We start from the raw sequence: 15,178 nt of genomic DNA, 5'->3' as shown, positions 1-15,178 counted from the left end.
GGTGTATGCACATTTCAATTTCCCTATGAAATCCTTTGTCCCTATAATATTGCATCGCTGCTCACACTTTCCTAGCAGGTTTTAGTTCAAATAGTTTTAAATAGAACTGATTAATGGCATCAAGATCATGAGTCTCATAGCATCAGCAAATGTAATGAGCAATGCCTTTTCCTACAGGCCTACCAAGTAAAAGCAATTTTTTTTTTAATTTACAATTAGCAAACACATAATGTGTATGTGTGTATTGATACATGTGTGTGTTTGTAAGCTTGACTTTTTTTTTTAATTGTCTGAAGGAAAGAGAACTCCTCACAACCTTTGCAGGTCCTCCGTAACTGGCAAGCTTGATGCTATTAAAGTTTGGTTACAAATGTTTCAACACTTGCAGTAAAGACATGAACAAAGAGGAGATTCCCAATGGCCAATGTTCTGGCAAGAAAGACCTGGACATAATGGGCAGCACAAGGATTATGGGATTGGAGTTATCAAGAATGATGAGAGATGGAAAGACAAATAGATAAGGCATGCCTGTGTGTTGGAGGTAGGAGACCAGCCAGCTCAAAGACAGAGAGAGAGAGAGCGGGGAGACAGCAGGCCACTGGGTCAGAGGCTGTGACTGAATTTTAATTAATCAAGTAACTCTTTTCTGGATGTGGTAAAGGGTGTTTCCATGCATAGTAGCAGCTCTGTTGCAGATGTTGGAGCAGTACTACATTTTGGGTCACACTTGAGGTTTGTTGAATGTTAGCAGCTATTGGGTGTTTATTTTCTGGCCCTAAAGTGAAGTGCCAATTGCACCATCCAAACGTGGCCGATGCCAGCACCACCTTGACTGGCTTCAGTGCCAGTGGCACGTAAAAAGCACCATCCGATCATGGCCGTTGCCAGCCTCGCCTGGCCCCCGTGCCGGTGGCACGTAAAAAGCACCCACTACACTCACGGAGTGGTTGGCGTTAGGAAGGGCATCCAGCCGTAGAAACCTTGCCAGATCAGACTGGAGCCTGGTGCAGCCTCCTGGCTTCCCAGACCCCGGTCAAACCGTCCAACCCATGCTAGCAAGGAAAACGGATGTTAAATGATGATGATGATGATTCTAGCTATGATAGAGATTTTGTTACTGAAAGTGAGGTCCAACATTTGGAGTGACTGTGGGAAATATAAGATGAGTGCTGCTCATGTTTAATGGGGATGTAGTACAGTGGTGTTTTCTTGATGAATACTGCATTAGCTCTTTTGATTTCTGCTTTTTGTGTTTTTTTCCTGTTGAAAGAAATAAGGTTGGCATGGTCCTACTGGAGGGCATTCTCAGGGTTTCCAGTTGTGGAATCTATGCAAGTTTGGTGTGTGGTTTCAAAGCTTTAAGTGGGTGATGCTGGTTGGGGGAAATGAAGGAAAGAATGAAGTGTTGTGTCATTTGCATAAGAGTGGACATTTGTTGTACTTAGTGGTAAGTAGGTCATTGATGTATAGAAGGAAGAGTTCAGGGGTTGAAACCAAACTTCAAAGAACACCAGAGTTGGATAGAAGAAACTGTCAACACATGCCATGATATGGTGCAATTATATAGGAAGTACTGATTCAATGATATGAGAAATGGGTAGGGGTTCATGTATGGGAAGTTTTGAAAGCAGATTTGCATGCCAAATACAGTCAAAGATTTTGCTTATGTGTAGGGCAACAACTTTGTTTTCATCAAACTTTTCTATCATGAGAACTAACTGATGAGTGACATAAGAGAATGGATCTCCAGTAGACTTGGGTCTGTGGAAGCTGTAATAGTGGTCACTGATGAGAGAAATTCTTGGAGACCAAGGTATTGAACCATGTCATAATTAGTGTGTGTGTGTGTGTGTATTCGCACTCATACTTATGTATACAGATACACACATACATATACACAAACCAAAGATCTAAAGAACTCACACATGAAAAAACACACTATAGTCATTTTATGTGCTTCCCTGGATACTTTGAAATAAAATGAAGTAGAAAAACCTAGACTACAGTTTTAGACATAGGTCTTGAAACTAATGAAGACAAGAATAATGGTAGAATATTGGTTTCAAATTTTGGCACAAGGCCAGAAATTTGTGAGGAGGGAGCAAGTCAATTACATCTATCCCTATATTTAACTGGTACCTGTTTTATTGCCTCTGTAAGGACGAAAAGGAATTTGACCTCCATGGAATTTGAACTCAAAACATAAAGACAGGTGAAACACTGGTAAGCATTTTACCCAGTATGCTAACAACTCTGCCAGCTCACCACTTCAATATTGGTAAATTATTAGAAATATATCCAAGATCAGCCACTATCATATATAAGCACATGTTATGCAATGTTAAAGTATAAGGAACCAAAAGAGAATGATTCTCCCCAGACACAACAAAATATGCTTCAACACACGAACTCACATAAAGAATCTTGCTAACTAAATCCAAAAACGAAACTTTGATATTTTGTTTCACCAGAATTGAGAAAAGTTGTCATCTAAGGGTGAGTAATGAAAATTTTATAAGGGCAGCATTAAAGTTTGAAATTTTATTTTATTGTAATAATTGACAGTCAATATAACAATTACATCTGGAATAAAGAAGCATTCAACAAAGATTCTTTAAGAAATGAATTAATACCATTTTCTACAATCTTTGCTATAATAAGAATGGTAAATGATTGTAATATTTAAGGTATTTTAAAGAATGAGCAATTGCTATTTTACCTCAAGTCAATCCTGATGAAACATACCTATGATCAAATGCATAACAGCTGTGGCTACGCTGTCTTCTTTTACGAAATTGTAACTAGGGTTGCATTGTGTCATTCCTTTATAAGTCAGTAAGTTTAATTTGACAGAGATTCAGTCACTGTTTGTAGCCAGTAGCCTGGTGCAGCCTCCTGGTTTCCCAGACCCCGATCGAACCGTCCAACCCATACTAGCACGGAAAACGGACGTTAAACGATGATGATGATGAATCCCTCTGGTTTGAAGAATGAACAGCTGTAAGAAGGAATGGAAAAATCTCACGTATCTATCTATACTTAGCCCCCCTCAGTTTCTCTTTTACTTTTGTCACCAAGTCAGTTTTGTAGTAAAAAATACCAAACCAAATTTAAGCAGAGAATCTACATACACATAAAATATTCTTTCACTGGTTTCAGCCTTCGCACGTTGGCCATACTCAAGCACCGACTTCAACGTTTTTATTCAATATCTCGACCTCAGTACTACAACAGGTATTTATTCTAATCACCTCATGTAGGTAGAAAGGGATGTAACTCAGACTAAAATACCACAAAGTACATTTGCAACACTGATTTTGTTTGACAGTCCTTTACTAACATCCTTTTAGATACATACACACATAAAAGTAAGTATAGTTGTCTTACAGCCGAAGTTATATAAAATAATTTTAGCTAATTTACGCGAGATTTTTAATAATTTGGTGTGCACAACGATCCAACATATAGTCGGTGTTGTTATGTTTATGTGAATGAAATAAACGGGAAGAATGAGCCTTAATACACTACTTGAAGGCAAGGTAGAATATTTACTTCGTTGGGCATCTAGAAGTTTTGGTAATTATTCACTATGTCAGCCGTTGTTGAACTTACGACACTTAATCATTTAAGCTAGACAATGTAGAGTAGTAGTTGAGTTTACGAGTGATTAGTATATAGATCGAGCAGGAATGAAGCAGTTACTTTATGTACCTATGAATTTTAATAACCTCCAAGTAAGATAGTGTAAAATATTTTCAGTGCTCTACTAGAGGAATATAAGTTGGGACACTTAAACACATACCAGCTGTTATAACACAGATGGACACACACGCAACTATACAGCACATTTTAGTTTAATCACACACCACAAGTTCTATCTACCAAATTTCAAACACAAGACTTCATCCATCAATCCGAAGTTAAATAGCCGTATGATGGGATCGAACCGGGAACATGAGAATATGCGAACTTTTCAACCATGCATATACTTACACACATATATATGCTTATTTACTCAGTAATAAAGAAATTAACATTTGTTTTCTTTCCTATCTGCATATTGTAGAAAGAGAAAGGCAACGTGGAATAAAACCGTTTGTCCCATATTAAACTGGTATTTTCTAAAGCTTAAAACCTTAATTGTTGACATAATATATAGAAAGCCTGAAGGGAGTTATTTCCCTTTCAACACAGGCTACTGAAGTTTTGAAGGGTTACCTATATGTATTTACACTCTCTCTCTCCTTCTCTTTCTCTCTCCCCCTCTCTCTCTCTCTCTCTCTCTTTTTCTTTCTCTCTCTCAATAGCACCGAAGGACCTGCAAAATTTGCATACTTCCATTGAATGGAAATAATTTGTTTTTATGTCACGCAGCATTTGTGGGTTAATGATTATGGTAATCGTCCCACAGTTTAAAGTGTTCAGCTGATCGAGGCTTTCCATTTAATTAGGAGGACAACAGTATATATTCTTCCTCCACCCATTTGTGAAAGGACCGAAATTGTTGAAAGCGAAAAATACATGAAAAGTAACGAATCACAACGAAATTTACTGCAATGCTATAATATCACGGCCCATAGCAACAGGCGGACATCAAAGAGACCACTTCAAACCCGTTACAAATTATTCTCCGGAGCGTGAAAGGTGGGATAGGAAAACCAGATTGTAGAAGTGGGAGACGAAAGAGGGAGGGAAAGGAGCATGTAAGGTTTGTAGATCCTTTAAATGTGGGTCGGCTATTAGATGGAAGCTACCCGCAAATCGAGTCCGTTAACACAGTTTCTAACCCACTTGTAGATGTTTTTTACCGGTTGTGCTCTATTTTAGGACATTAACGTCACAACTTCCACTCTTATACGACTTTAAGTTTAACGAATTTGATGTATGGTTTCAACTGGGTTTCATTCGTGTGTAAAACTGGTTTTTTTTTTTTAGTTTTCTTTCATTTCCTAGAGTCAAATAAATTGCAACAACGTTTTTCTCTCTAACAAAGCACAGTGCCAATTTCCTTTCGGAAGAAGTATCATCCGACCTCGTTGGGATGAAATTTGAGCCGATCCGGAATTAAAAGAGGGATGCTGTAATCCATTTGTTTCCGTTTTCACTTGTCTTGGAACATATTATATCCGACGCTTTCATTAGAAATTAAACAAATGATTATGATACAGAGAATGTTTGTTCGCATCCACATAGGTAGATAGGTGCGTGTGTGTGTATGTATTTGTGTGTGTGTGTGTAAAAGAGGTTGGTTGACCAACATCTGATTTACAGGGAGAAAGCGTGTACAAGTAAAAATCAGCATAAGAGAACATTAAAAAGGTCCTCTTTAAAATCGAAAAATAATTCCTACACATTAATAATGAAACTAGTTGACAACAAACAACAGTTGACTCAGTAGTAAATTACAGCTGCACAATTCAATTCTTTTATATACACACAACACACATCAAAAGAAATATGAACCGACACCTGAAGAGTAATCAGAACCAGAAACATCATCCATCATCGTCTTCCGTGTACTAACACACACACACACACACACACACACATACATCAATTTAAAATCCCGAACAGGAAGTTTTCATTGTAATTCATCATCGATACAATTTTATGGATGTGGTGAGAGAGAGAGAGAGAGAGAGAGAGAGAGATACAGAAAGAGAAGGCGCATGCGAGTGATTACGTGTATATATACATAAGCGCACACGTGTGTGTATGTGTGTGTGTGTGTGTTTATATGATCATGTATGTAACGTCCCAAAGTGGAATGGACTGAAGAAGGTGATCGGACCAGAAAATGTTTCATTATAAATACATCGAACAGGTCAATCAGTATTTAAGAAACATTCGTTATTATGAATTGTTGTTTCAATCAATGCTCGACACTTTAAAAATTATTTTCACAATTCACAATATAATTAGATCTTCTTACAGGACCCAGCTACTTTCCAAATCTCATTCCCATCCCCCATCAACATCATCATCATCTTCATCACCATCAATATTGTACTTTTATTGTTTCCCAATCTAGATAACAATCAAGATAAAGAATGGTGATCTTTTATTACTGCATTAATAAATAAATCGAGTATTCTTCAATAATAATCTTTGGGCAATCTAGAAAGCTACAGGGTTTTAAAAATGACGTCTTCACCACAGCCTCTCTCTCCTCTCTCTCTCTCTCTTAAATACATACATGCAAAGTTGCATAAGCATTCAACAGGTGAGCAAAATGAATTCTATAAACTGCTCTTTACAGAATCTTATAGCAATAGTTATTTCCATTAAAAAAAAAAAAAAGGAATGATGGTAAGAAATAAAGCAATCTTCATTTAAAATTACAGCCAACTGAATTAAATTGATCAATTGAAAGAAATATAATTCTCAAACAAAAAAAAAATGTATAAACGTCTAATTAAAGGTAAAAACCACTACCTGTTCAGCAGTAGAATATCTGATATGTGCCTCTCTCTCTTTTTGTTTTTTCCTTCACTGTCGTCAAAGTCCCTGAGAAACAGTTTTTTTTTTTTTTCTTAAAAGGAGAATGTAATAAAATGCCTGTTGTCTGGCTGTACTCCTAACATGTATTGTTTTCCTGCAGCAGTAAAGCTGCTACTGGCCGCTATACTCCACTGCTACTCTAAATGATATTTGTAGCCGTAGTAGCCGTAGTAGTAGTCGTAGTAGTAGTGGTTGTGGTGTCGGTGGAGGTGTGAGTGCTATTGCTACTCTGGTCATTTCTCGTTGCTACAGCTTACTTACCTGGTTAATAACCGCAGACCCAATCAGTCGTATCGACTCGAGATCCCCTCTCCCTTCCCATCATATTTTATAACAGACTAGAATGCGATACTTTTATTTATATATATATATATATATATAATATATATATATATATATATATTATATATATATATATATATATATATATATATTATATATATATATATATGTATGTATGTATGAGGAGAATTCTTTAGTTTTATTTTCGTCAACTCTCTGATCGTCGACAGATAAACACAGTACGCAATTTCTATCACACATTCTGTGAAACGGGTTACACGTTTTTTCTCTCACTTTATTTCTTTATTGTCCCGATTAAGTTAGACACACGCAGAAAGCTATTCAGAAATAAACAATCCGCAATATTTTGATTCATATTGTTGGGGTTTTTTTTTTGTTTCATTTTACATCCCTTCGAATATAAGTGTGTGATTCACCGTTGCGTTCGAACTAGTATGAAATTACTCTCCCGTTTCTTACATAAGCATCCAGGTGAGGCAAACTTTGGTGGCCAGTTTCATTCCACTCTCATTTAAAGCCCCGTGTTAATCTAAAGATTAGAGCAGTAAAATATATTCAGATTTTGAGGTGATCAGCAACAAAGAATAAACTCTCTCCTGTCCCACCCTGAGGTATACATCTCTTTAAGTACTATTATTTTATCGTTAATACGCGTATATGTTGGGATTCTCCCGAGTAAATCCCTCAGCCCTTTAACGCAGTTTGCATATCTTTATATATAAAAGTGAAGTTGTGTGTCTGTCTCCTACGATTTAGATTCCTAACTACTCCCACATTTTGCGGTGCAGTTTAACCAAAACCGGGTATCTTGTAGTCGTGATTCATATCGAGCCCTTCTGGGTATTAGCGCGCGTCTACGATGAGTCTATGATTAAAAAAAAAATTACCATAATTTTTTTCCATTTTAATGCATTTTTTCGCTATTATATAAGGGAAGTAACTCTCTAAAAATATCTACGATGAGTCAACGATTTAAGAAAAAATTTACCATAATTTTTTTTCCATTTTTAATGCATTTTTTTGCTATAACTCTCTAAAAATGCTTATATAGTTATTTCCCTTACAAACCCGAGCAACGCCGGGCGATACTGCTAGTTCTTTATATAATGCATGTGAATGTAATTATAAACAGAAAGAATTCAGAGTATCACAAAGAAATGCGTGTTCAATTACCACTTTGCTCTTCGTTTTTTTATGTACACTTTTATATTCTATCTTCCCTTTAACAGAGAATAAACATATATAATTATTGAATTCAGGAATCGAGAATTTGTAAAGTTTGTATTCTTTACCTAAATGTACTATATAATAAGCTAATGGTGACAAGTTTTGCCCAATATGTTTCCATCTCTAATGGAAGTATTTCAAACACATCATCATATTAAATGTCCAGACAATATCATTAAAGCTAGAATTACTTCTTCAGTAACACTGTATCCCAGTTAAATATATTCTATGTACTTTGTCTTTCTTCCTCTCAAATCAATCAATATATCATACATCCCAAGCCTTCAACTAACTCTAGGCCTAATATTTCTTCTCCAGAGCAGCAGCCTTGTGAACCATTAGTCACCCTTTTCTCCCCAGATAGCAATAATTTAGGCCACTAAGTTTAGAAATGTATGTAAAACCTAAAACTGAAGACTGAATGACTCCAAATCGGATCTTTTCAGTTTGAACGGCAGTTTTTGAAAATAATTTCCATGTAACTAAACACTTTAAAACTTTGTATACTGGTAGAATGTGTTTATAAAACATTTTTTTCTCTTGGCTTTATTGAGAAAATTCTATAGTTTGTAAGATATTTGTTGTTTTTTTCTTCAATTTCTGCAATTTCAACCAATCAATGACGTCTATTGAGGTGAAAACATTCTGTGCCGTATGAATATGTCCCTTGTTTAAGAAACAGATTGGGTTTATTTACAAGATACCCTTCCTCCACCCCTAACCCTAACCCTTAAACAGATTGAAATGCAATAGATCGATACTAGGGTCATAATTATGGGTGACAATTTCATATGACACCGCTAGAAAAAACTGCCGTTCAAACCGAAAAGATCCTCCAAATCTATTATTTGATAGAGGATTGTCAAAATACTTGGCTGATATCTCATATCTTAAGATGCTGTGCAGAACTGGGTAAACTTGCATATTATGCAAAATGGATCCATAAATTCTAATAAAATCATATTCTTATCAGAAACACAGTAATATCCTCAAAAGCACTTAATAACCTTTAATACTTATGAAAAGTAATTACAACCATCCCCCTTGTAGCTATTGATGAAACTTCAACTTTCATTCTTGCAGGAAATGGAGATCTCCAGGTCCAAATTCTTGAACGGCGCTGATGATGCTGATGTTTCAACTACTCTAAGACAAGAAGACAAACCTGTTGCTTACACTATTCATGAGCAGAGAAAGAAATCCAATTGCTGAAAGCCATTTTACTCTCATCACTGATCAACAGGTGGATAATGGAAATAACAAGATATTGGAATATCATTTTCAGCTTCCATCTTTTTCTGGCACCATTAATTACCATCCCAGAAAAACAAAACAAAACAGAAAAAAAAATGTTGTGCACTGACATGTAACTTCTGAGCATTTATTTTACCATTTACATTATCTGAAACACACAAAGGGCCATTATGTCCAGAAATAACAAAAATGCTTCATTTTGTGCAATCTGAAAATTCATCTTTCTCTTCTGAGGGTGTTAAAGGACCTATTTGTCTTGCTGTCTGTGCACCAGTTTTAAGCTTCAGTTATTTCATTCACTACAAGGTACACTTATCAAGTCTACTCATCCTATGGAGTAACTTTAGTGACATTGGTATCAATACTCACTCACAATAAATATCTCTTTGAAGCCATTGAAGAACTCCTACACTTTCCTTTTTTTATTTGCAATATCTTATTCAAATACTAGTGCATGCATATACAGCTGCGTGCGTGCACACATACACGCGAGTACTGTCCAAATCTCTGACCAATCACATGCAGCTAGCTGGCATTCAATTGGCATATCAAGTTTCAGGCGTTTTGATTGGGTTTTGGATAGAAAATTCACAAAAATGTCACTTCTGCTGATTTTTTAATGGCTTTGCGGGGTAACTGGGGAAATGTAAAGATGTGCACGACCACCCTTGGATGGTTTTGAATGACCATAGAAAGTGCGAGCCTTCTAACTGAAAAATTGTGGATTTCTATAAAGGATACACACACACACAGACATTTTGCGTTTGTATATATAGAGATGAGTTTTTAAACTGCTATAAAATGTCTATATCAAATTTTAACATTGAATACCACTGCAGGATACATTCCTATCATTTTAGGTCATCATTGCTTACAAAGGATGTAAAGATCATTTGAATAAACAAGGAATCATCAAATACAAAACTATCCCTTACAACCCATGTGGCAATGGTTTCATTGAAGGATACTATGGAATTATCCAGTAAGCTATTAGATTATCTCTCCTAATATACAGTTACCCTGTTTCTTATTGAGAGGCAGTATTTTCTGATACATTATCCTCACTCAGTAAGTTCTTTACTCAGTACAGTTATAACTTATGAAGGACATTTTGGTTTTAAGAGTGTTCTGCCAATAGTAACACATTACCAGCTTGGCTTACATCCCCTGGTAAAGTTTTATTGCACCAAGTTGATCCGTATGTTTGTGAGATGGAATTACCAGAACTAAATCCATTGTATGTAAAACATAAAGAATTGCAAGTACTATTTTATGATTTTGCATAATTTTTTACTCCCTAGTTATAGTGAAATTTCTACAGAATCACATATTCTTTTCTACTCTAGGCACAAGGCCTAAAATTTTTGGGGAGGGGCCAGTCGATTAGATTAACCCCAGTGAGCAACTGGTACTTAATTTATCGACCCCAAAAGGATGAAAGGCAAAGTCAGCCTCAGTGGAATTTGAACTCAGAACTTGATCTTACAACAGCAGTTTGGTATCATATGAAACTAGGTTTTACACACTAATAAAAACGAAGACAATATTCTATACAAAGAAAGAGAAGGCATAGATTTCAATCATTGTAAGACAATCAAAACAGCACACATCACTAGAGGAAGTACAAATAAATAGATTGATTAATGAATGAAACAAGTTATACATTATTTTATTATACAAAATTATATATATACATGGGTGTGCGTGTGTGTGTGCATGCATGCGTGTGTGTGTGTGCATTCATGCGTGTGTGTGTGTGTATGCACATGTGAGTATATATAAATGTATGTATATACACATGTATACACGCACAGAAGTATGTATATATCTATGTGCATGTATATATATCTATGCATGCATGCACTCACGCACATACATTCATACACAAAGTAAAAATCAAAGGTGAATTTATTCTCATCTTAACACTTGAGTAAGTTCTAAAGAGAAACTAGACAAAGATTTCAAGTCCAGCTGATATCACTGCTTAGTAGTTATTTCCAGCTCCCTTTATATGGAAAACATATCCATTTTCAGACCACCGGTATTATTGACAAGGAATCCTATAATCTATTTTTCAGCAATTTCCTTTCATTTACCCTTATTTCATTATTCATATTAAAAAAACTCAATCCTAATATTGACATCCTTAAAACCAAACATTTCAAACTAAACATTTTTAGCTCCCAAATAGTTTACTGGCATGTAATAAAACCCGAATTTTTCGTGGTTGTTGCCAGTACGGCCTGACTGGCCCTTGTGCTGGTGACACATAAAAGCATCCACTACACTCTTGGAGTGGTTGGCGTTAGGAAGGGCATTCAGCTGTAGAAACTCTGACAGATCAGATTGGAGCCTGGTGCAGCCATCTGGTTCGCCAGTCCTCAGTCAAATCATCCAACCCATGCTAGCATGGAAAGTGGACGTTAAATGATGACGATGATGATGATGATGACATGGATAACACTTCCAAATGTCAGTTTTCAAACAGAGGAAGAAGAAACAGCAGATTGTGTTTTACGGGATAAATATAATGACACAGAGTTAAGTAAAGTTTTAACATTCATGCCTTTTCAAAAGCAGTAACAGTAAAGGGCTATATAGAAATATAGTCAGGTGACTGAGTAGATAATATTTTCCCATGATCAGACCTACTCTTTACTCTCTTTACTCTTTTTTACTTGTTTCAGTCATTTGACTGTGGCCATGCTGCAGCACCGCCTTTTTAGTCGAGCAAATCGACCCCAAGACTCATTCTTTGTAAGCCTAGTACTTATTCTATCGGTCTCTTTTGCTGAACCGCAATGTAACGGGGATGTAAACATACCAGCATTAGTTGTCAAGCGATGTTGGGGGGGACAAACACAGACACACAAACACATATATATACATATATATATATATACATATATATATATACGACAGGCTTCTTTCAGTTTCCGTCTACCAAATCCACTCACAAGGCTTTGGTCGGCCCAAGGCTATAGTAGAAGACACTTGCCCAAGGTGCCATGCAGTGGGACTGAACCTAGAACCATGTGGTTGGTAAGCAAGCTACTTACCACACAGCCACTCCTGCACCTTTGAAGACTGAAAAATGAATGACACCCCTTTCATAGCAGTGAAACGTATTTACAACTATCAGGTGATGTCATGACAATGTGGCACAAACACAGATACACACATATACAACAGGCATCTTTCAGTTTCCAGTCACCAAAACACCTCACATAGCTTTGATCAGCCTGGAGTTATAGTAGATGTTGTACATGGTGGTACACAGTACAGCTGAACCTGAAACCAAGTGGTTGCAAAACACTCTTCTTAGTCACATATATTTCTTTACTACCCACAAGGGGCCAAAGACAGAGGGGACAAACAAGGACAGACAAACGGATTAAGTCGATTATATCGACCCCAGTGCGTAACCGGTACTTATTTAATCGACCCCGGAAGGATGAAAGGCAAAGTCGACCTCGGTGGAATTTGAACTCAGAACGTAACGGCAGACGAAATAGGGCTACACATTTCACCCGGCATGCTAACGTTTCTGCCAGCTCGCCGCCTTCTTAGTCACATAGCCATATCTGCACCTATATAAGAAATACTTGTATATACACAGGCTGGTATCGTTAGGAATATGTAGGTACATATGTGTGCATGTATGTCTACCTGCTCCCTACTCTTTGAAAGCTTGTCACATCCTCTAACACTTACATCTCTTAATCCACACATCACACTCCCTATTTATTGCTTCCAGTCAGTCGAAATGCATCTATTCTTACATTTTTTTCCACCTTTCCTTGTGCCACCCACAAGTACGGGACCCACCGACTTTTTATTCACCAGGAAAGTTAATGGAGAAAGTATTCTTTGTATGTCAAAGATGCACAGGAGCCATAAAGACCAAGGATACACGGGGAAACTGATTTTCTCAAATGCCCGGGTAGCTCCCTAAAATTCGTACATAGTTTCTGTTAACGGGGTGACCTAATTAACTGTGGATGAGGATGTTCTGAAAGTATAGTTGCAGCCTGTAATGACATGCATAAGATCTGGTCATCAAATCTAAGTAGAGACTTCAAACTTGAAATCTTCAAAGCCACAGTCGAACCAATTCTACCTTATGGCTCAGAAACCTGGACGTTATCAAAGAAGCTTGACAGGCGGTTGGATGGAACCTACACTCGCCTCCTTATGAGAGCTCAAATCTCTTGTGGAAGTGCCATCCAACCAAAATGCAAATATATGGGAAACTACCACCTGTGTCATCTCTTGTGAAAGGTAAGAGAGTCCAGTTTTCTGGACATTGTTGTAGAGCTGAAAAAGAGGTAATTTCTACTCTTCTCCTCTGGAAGCCATCTACTCGCAATACCAGAGGGTGCACACTCTCCTACCCTGATGTAATCTCCAGGGATACAGGCATCCAGCAACAGGACCTCCGTAATGCCATGATGGACCGTGAAGTCTGGCGTAGCATGGTAAATTCCATTGTCTCGACCACGGTCGAACAATGATGATAATGATAGTTGCAAGAATAAGATAGAGAAAGTTCAGGGAACTATTACCTCTGTTGGATACAATAGTTTTCTCTTTCTCTCCATGTAAAAGGCAGATTGTATGATGCTTGTGTATGAACAGCAATGCTACATGGTAATGAGAAGTGGACTATGGATGCAGAGGACATACAAAAGAACAGAGAGGAATGAAACTAGTATGTTCCAATGGATGTTTAGCATCAGTGTAGATGTATGACAAAGTACTAAAATTTTAAGGGAAAAATTAGGCATAAGAGGAATCAGATGTAGTGTGCTGGTTTGGTCATGTGATGTGTATGGGGGAGGACAGCTACATAAAGTGGATGGGACATGGGGATGAGGGAGGTCTGGGAAGAAATGGGATGTAGTAGCGAAGACTGACCTCAAGTTGCTGAACCTCATAGAGAAAATGACAAAGGACTGAGAAAACTGGTGATTCACTATACTCAAGGGGTCCTGTCCAACACAGCAAAGATGATGTCCTAAAAGCATTGTGGTTTCTGTTTGTAACCCATTCTACTTCACCAAACATTCCTCACATCACATTCATCTAATACCCAGCCCTCCATCACTCCACCATCTATGTTACTACTTGGTGGATGTAGGCACCCGAGGGGAGTATTGGCACATATTATTCCCCCTACTTTTTTGCACCACCTGTTACCTCTTCCCCATTATCCCAACTCACACACACACACACACACCACACACACACACAACACACACACACACATACACACACACACACACATACACACATACACACACACACACATGATAGGTTTCTTTCAATTTCCATCCATCAAATCCTCTCACAAGCCTTTTGTCAGCCCAAGTCTATAGTAGAAAACATTTGCCCAAAGTGCCATGCAGAGAGATTGAACCTGAAACCCTGTGGTTGGGAAGCAAACTTAACTACACATCTATGCCTACATATATATAATAATCCTCATCATCTTTTAACATTTATTTTCTAGGCTGCATGCACCAGATAGTTTGGACAGAATCCAACAGATCAGAGGACTACATTTGTGCTCCAAGTCTGCTATGACACAATTTTTCTGGCTGGGTACCTCTCCGAATATTAATCACTTTACAGAGTGTACTGAGTGCATTTTTTGAAGTACCAGCACTATTTGAGGTCACCACATAGCTCACAAAGCTAAGATCATTATCAGTATAAAGGGTGTAGCTTTATGCTGGATGATGAAAGGGTCAGAGTATGAAGGAAGGAGTAAGAATAGATTTCTTGCTGTTGAAGAGATATATGGCTGCTCACATTATACAAAAATGGGGTGGGAGTATTCAGTGTGGCCCTGGAAAGAGAAATAAAGATAGCGGTGACTAAGTGTTGGAGT

The 15,178-nt window shown here is 37.4% G+C and overlaps 1 protein-coding gene across 4 annotated transcripts in view; it reads right to left on the bottom strand.

Moving 5' to 3' along the window:
• Positions 1-15,178, bottom strand: part of LOC115217849 (cellular tumor antigen p53) — a 229,632-nt gene that overhangs the window by 100,817 nt on the left and 113,637 nt on the right. Inside the window, exon 1 of one of the 4 annotated variants that reach the window (XM_029787550.2) lies at positions 6,436-6,635. The exons of the other annotated variants lie outside the window; for them this stretch is intronic. The gene's annotated coding sequence lies outside the window, so the exon portion shown is untranslated. Of the gene's footprint in view, positions 1-6,435; positions 6,636-15,178 lie in introns of those variants that run through there. 4 annotated transcript variants of the gene reach the window in all.

Source organism: Octopus sinensis, linkage group LG12, assembly GCF_006345805.1.
Source record: "Octopus sinensis linkage group LG12, ASM634580v1, whole genome shotgun sequence".
NCBI lineage: Eukaryota > Metazoa > Mollusca > Cephalopoda > Octopoda > Octopodidae > Octopus > Octopus sinensis.
This window is presented reverse-complemented; position numbering and strand designations above follow the sequence as displayed.